A 6,372-nucleotide genomic window follows, 5' to 3' on the forward strand; every position below is an offset into this window, starting at 1 on the left:
TTAATCAATAATAATCGATTTTTAGAACCTTATAATAGGTTTAAGAAGCAACAACAACATCAAAAAGCCTTAAATACATTGCATATGTGTGACCCGTAACCAAGACATTTACCTTACTGTGTCAACGTTGTATCATTGAGTATATAAAATTTTTAGATAAGTCCTAAGGGAAGTGTAAACCTACCGTTATGAAGAACGATATTGTAGGTTACTTGGTGCAATTTCAGTTTGAAGGTTTTTGTATCCAGCCTAATTTTGTGTCTCTCTCACTCCAGATTTCTGCATATATGGTCCCTTGTGCATGATAGGGGAGAGGAAAATTGGAAAAGGAGAGATTGAGATTAAATTGTGTGCCATGTTAAATTCATTTAGGAAACGGGGAATATTATTACTTTTTATCGTTATTTTCATACCTCAATAATGATTAATGAGTGGGAATTTATCGTTGATATATAGGAATAGACCCAACAGCACACAGTTCCAAGTTTCTTTATGTATGTGTATTATTGCACCATGGGCCGATCACATTTTGATATACCAATAGTACTGGTATTGAGTATGAGTTTGTCTTTGAGATTTTGAGATAGATAGGAGAGCTTTAATTTAAAATATACTGTATAATGAGACAAAATAGATGAACAAATTTAATCACAAAAAAGTTGACCAGAGGAAAATACAATGTGAGAGCTTTATTGGCAGTTTGTTTACAAATAATATGTTTGCAGGTTGTTTTCGCAATCAAAGCTGAAACAGAGAAGAGAAAAGAGAGATGTTAAAAATGCACAGAATTAGGACTGGTACTTTCGATAACTGAATGATGACATACCTTAAAATAAAATACGGATCACAGCAAAGATATTATTGCCAACAAATAAGTCTCATTATCTATCCATACATCACTTTATATATATATATATATATATATATATATATATATATATATATATATATATATATATATATATATATATATATAACTTAATTCTTTCATATTAGTTTTACAAAACGTATATTAAATCAATTGTAATTTGTTTCAATCTGATCTAGTTTAATGTAAACTGATGCAACAAAAATATACGCTCCCTAAATATCTGACATTGTCGAATTGCAAAATTGGAACTCCAACACTTTATTTGAAATGCAAATGTTTCGCTAACCCGCGTCTTTGATCGGGTCCAATCATTACTTGGTAATCATTTCTTGCTCCAAATGCAAACACACGTGGACCGCGGAAAGCTACCATCTGCGCAGTATCCTCCAATACGACCATTCCCAAGCTCATATTTACAATGGTTGTGACAGATAGATTCGAACAACGGGCAACCAAAACCTGCCTCAACCGATGGAAGATCTAAAGAAAAAAATGGTTATTTGAATTTAATTTCAGCCATATATGTTTCTGACTGTGGAAATCGTTCACTTCATGTATTCCTTACCATGTATTAACTGAATAACTAGCAAACAAGGTCAGAAGTATATAAATCAAATATGCTAGCAATTGCACTTAAGTCTTAATATCATTCTTGAGAGAACAAAGTAATACTTGTAACGATACTTTGCCTGTTCTGCTAAATGTGTACATCTACCAAGAAACAAATGTCACATTATTTTACACATTACACAGTAGTAGTATGCAAAGATAACAGAAGCTAAGATCTCTTATTCAGCGGGCTTTTCTTGATGGTTTCCAGAGAGGGCAAGTCCAACTACTCAAAGCAATGCATTGACTTTGATGAATGTCAGAGACTGCATGGAAACAATGAAGTCAACACACATCTTTGCTCATTGGTGGATTTTACCTTTGGGCAAATTCACATTACATTTCAAAATGAATGCACGTTTGGTTCAGCTCACGAATAAATCTATCTGAACACAATGAGAGAGTATCGCTTATTAAAAAGAGGAAATCACCTCTGAGATATTTAAATAAGCTCATAAAACTGCCACGTCTTTTGAATGGAAATGACAATATGATCTTGTGATTCATGTTCCTATTTGTCGGTAAGTTCAAGGTCTTACGATCTTTTCACAACAAAATTTAATCTGAAAAGTGACGAAACTCACAAAAGAAAGCACACCATACTAGAAATATGACAGTGCTATATTTTAAATCTCTCTCTAAAGGTAAAAATTAAAAAAAAAGGTACATACAAATTTTGCAGCATCACCTAACAAGTCACGTTTAATTGCTTTCATATAAAGAAATTCAAATGTTCTAATGTATAATACTTTTATCATGTTAGTGGGTACAGTAGTAGCATTAGACTCTGTTAAGAACTGCGAGGATACCATAAATAGAAAATAATCAGTGCGACCGGATAAATCGGATGGATTGTAGTATTTGATTAATAAGTACAAATTATTATGTTCGCGATTATGAAAAAATAATAAGTTCTGCTTTTAATGTTGTCGTTTTGAACAAGGCACCCTTCAAGTGACTGGAATGTTTAAAGTATACCAATTTCACTCAGATCTTTGACAGCCAAAGCATAATCACGAAAGATATTTCAACATTAAGTAAGCATATATACGCAAGTAAACTAGAAAATGGTTTTGTGTATTTGTGTAAGCAATAAGTGATCACTTTCCTTATGTATCACTACATATGTGATAAAACTTACTATTAACCAACAGCATAGAATAATATACAAAGATTTTTTGCGATCGTCCTGATGACAATTTACTCATTTGATGGATGTGATGCCTTGTAAAACTACTTTAAAAAGATAGATAAGAACGCTCATTTAAATGCATGTTACATACGTTTATCATCATATTAGACAAGAATTATCATTGTACAACAGCGTTAAACATGAGCGTGAGCATACATCGATTTCAAAGAGATAGACAAAAAGGGTTATACGAAATATCGTCCAAATAATTAAGGACTGGGAAAACTATAATGAATGGAAAAGCATATATAGAAGCCTAATTCATCAAGCCGAAACAAGCTCTTATAATCAAGCTTTTATGAGCGCGAAACAACAAACCCACGTCATGGCAATATCTAAATCATGGGAAGCTCAACCATAAGTGCATTTAAAACTGCAGACTTTTTCAACCATTATTTCAAAAAATTATACAAAGGAGAACAACGAGAATCCCTTAATTATGTAAATTCTAAACTTTAAATAAAACCTTTCAATAATTAATGATGGTAGTTATTATGCATAGTGTATTCTTAACATCCGCTGAACTTAAATGCAACAGGTCCAATGGTCCCTAAAATTGCTGCACCTGTAATGTTCTGATCTATATTTATTCCTTCATTATAGTGTCCAGTACATTGATTCCTTCATTATAGTGTCCAGTCTGGTGTTTTTCAACACCAAGTGAAGCGAGCAAAAGTAACCTCCAATACATACAAATTGGACATAGGTACATAAAGACCAGCTTTATTGTACCTGCATGATGTAAGCCAATCTCACTCTTTCACAAGGAAGAACCAGACTGTTGCAATAGGCATTTACGATAAACAGCTTTAACTAATATCAGGTAATGTTGGCTCAAGGAAAGAAACAAGAAGATCTTAGCAAGTGTAATATTTTTTAAATTTTGGAAATACCTTTGATAGTAGAATGTTCTACTATCGAAGTTAAAATGTTATAAATTTCTTACTAATGTAATAAGCATTTTTTGCACACTCTGCATGCCACATGACGCAAAGTGTGAGTATCGGAAATTGACTATTACAATCTAGATCCATTAAAAATAAGCATGGTTATTTTAGGCTCATTGCTTTTTGTCTTATGTTCATAAACGATCATGCACTTTGGGTAGAGCACACAAGAACATAACTTATTCGCAGATAATACTACAGTCACAACATTAGGTGGTGGCGTACTTACTGTTGAAGCTTTGCTACACTCCAACATGGGGAAACTGTCATGATGAGTCGGTTAGAAAGAGTAAACAAGATAAATAGTAAAGTCTCTTGCATAATCTTGATCCTCCACTTGACACTCCATCTTTTCCACTCAACGAGATCGGTTCAAATAAGTGACAGCATACACTTTTAAAAAGCGGTACCTTTCTACAGTGTGTACATTCCAATGCACCTGAATATACGGATGGGAATGATTTATTCTGACTTTTGTGAACTTATAGCCTATTTTTCAACATTTATCGGAATACAATACGTTTAAACAAATATAACAGAAATATTTGATCGGAAATCATGGGACCTATGCTTTACGGTCAACCTTAAAATGGCCATGTGAAAATTCCAAAACTAATTACTGAAAAAATGAAGATGCGGTATTATATATTCTATAGGAAAAATGTGGAATGTTTTTAATTATGTTAACGACGTTTTTGAAAATTTTAAATGAAAGATTTTTAATAATTGCTATAATTAATTATGTATTTCCGTAAAATTCCATTTATTTCTCGACTTTCTTCTTTTCTGCATGCTGACCTACATTTATGTGTAAACTGATGCATTGATATAGCAATTAATTGCTGGCGTGTTAAATAGTGTTATTATTTGTTTCACTACATGTCTGTTCTAAGTATGGTAGATGGGTGTAGATTGCTAGACACTAGCTGTGAGGTATAAGGGATACAGAAACATTTGCGTTCTAACTGAGCTACCCTAGTAAATAAAGAACATTTATCAGTGTTGTGCACCATGAAACCTTTTGCACCACTATATACCGTAATGTTTCTGAACATACCGTGATGAGTACCACGATTATTTTTCAAATATCTGCCATTTAATTTTTGGGGCGATGGAGGGCGGGGGAGTGAGGAGAGCTTGGAAGTTTCTTTTTAAAATCCGGCTCTAAACTAGCTTAAAATGGTATTTATTACTTAAAGAAAAAGTAAAAAATAGTATCTAGTTATTTTGAGGTAAAATAAAATAAAAATATCCAACCCGACCCTACCAACTCCCAATCAATCAGCCAGAACTACATGGTCAGTATCTTATTGATTTATGGATCTCCTAATTACATTTTAGTTGTTGCGTAAAATTGTCATCTAAACACGGTAACTAAATGGGAAGATTCAACTTACACTATAATCGACACCCTGTAAAATACATTGTGTTGACATTGGAGAGTTTGCTGATCCATAAGAGATGTATGACATTGACGTGTATAATCTCCTAGCCACAATATATATAATCGACAGGGAAACTGTCAGGAACCGGGAACTATAACTGTAAACATAATACCAACATAATGATTCACGAAAGGAGAAAATATTTAGTGGAATAAAGAAATTAGTAATATTCGTAACGTAAACAACTACTCTCCTGAAAATTTTAGAATAATTATTGGTACTACAATGGAATTTATGAATTTAATAGATTAACATACGTTAACAAATAAATCATAAAGGACATTTTATTTTAAATTCGTAACGTTTCCAAAAGTTGGACGTGGCCTCAATTTCGTTCATAGCATCCCTTTCTTCTGCTTTGTGTGCATGAAGGACGCATGTCAATCATGTGACTAAAGGTTAATAAATATAATTATTTTTAGAACAATCGATCTTAGTTTGTGGAAAATACGTGTATTGTAAAAAATGCAATATTTTTGGAATTATTTTCTCAGAACGCCCGACGATATTAACATAGCAATGAAAAACTATTAGATTATTACATCTGACATGATGACCTCAAAGTCAGACGTTTCGATCAGTGACATCACTATTGAATGGAGATAATACATATGTTACAAAAACAACAAAAGCGGCGAAACTACTACTACTACCTCTGTTACTACTACTACCAACAGTACTAGTACTACTAATAATGATATTGTATAGACAATATTTCTAAAACGTATCATAACATTGTATACTAAAAACGATTGAAAATACCTTCTGATACAACAAACAGGAACAGCATCGATCCAAATGGGAACTATCAAATTAAAAGTGAAAAGAAGGAAAACGGCTGTAATTTTCTAAAACCTACCTTTAGTAAGGAGTGAAAAAAATACAATATAAACTGAAATCTGGTAAGGAGTGTAAATCTCCCCTTACACCATAAATTGGTAAACATACCCTTTGCGGCAATCATAAGAACCAGAATTATCATCGTCAATGTCATCTTTGCTGCTGAAAGTTCCACGCTGAACTATTTTGGTACGGTCTATGACTTGTATTATATAGCACTGGCATTCTATAGAATATATTCTGAAAGGTTATCAGTGAAGTTCACGTTTCTTTCTGCGTGGATTGATGTACACAGATGGCACCAGAAATGGTGTTAAGACTTCCTCCACATAAGGATTCAGTCAATATTTGGCAGCCAGTTGTCATGGATAGTGAAGAACGTGCAGTTGTGTCGTAAGCGCAACTTTTTCAAGGTCAATTAATTATGCTGGGCGTACTGAATCAGTATGTAAGAAGGTGTACTGTACA

The 6,372-nt window shown here is 33.0% G+C and overlaps 1 long non-coding RNA gene across 1 annotated transcript; it reads right to left on the reverse strand.

The window, feature by feature from the left end:
• Positions 1–674: 674 nt before the first annotated feature.
• LOC149779315 (uncharacterized) lies at positions 675–6,121 on the reverse strand. Its single transcript, XR_016415392.1, has 3 exons — positions 6,013–6,121; positions 1,158–1,351; positions 675–744 (listed from the first exon to the last, which is right to left on the reverse strand). It is a non-coding gene; the product is annotated as an uncharacterized LOC149779315 (long non-coding RNA).
• Between the last annotated feature and the right edge of the window lie 251 nt (positions 6,122–6,372).

Source organism: Sinohyriopsis cumingii, chromosome 17, assembly GCF_028554795.1.
Source record: "Sinohyriopsis cumingii isolate HCF-2022 chromosome 17, ASM2855479v2, whole genome shotgun sequence".
Taxonomy (NCBI): Eukaryota; Metazoa; Mollusca; class Bivalvia; order Unionida; family Unionidae; genus Sinohyriopsis; species Sinohyriopsis cumingii.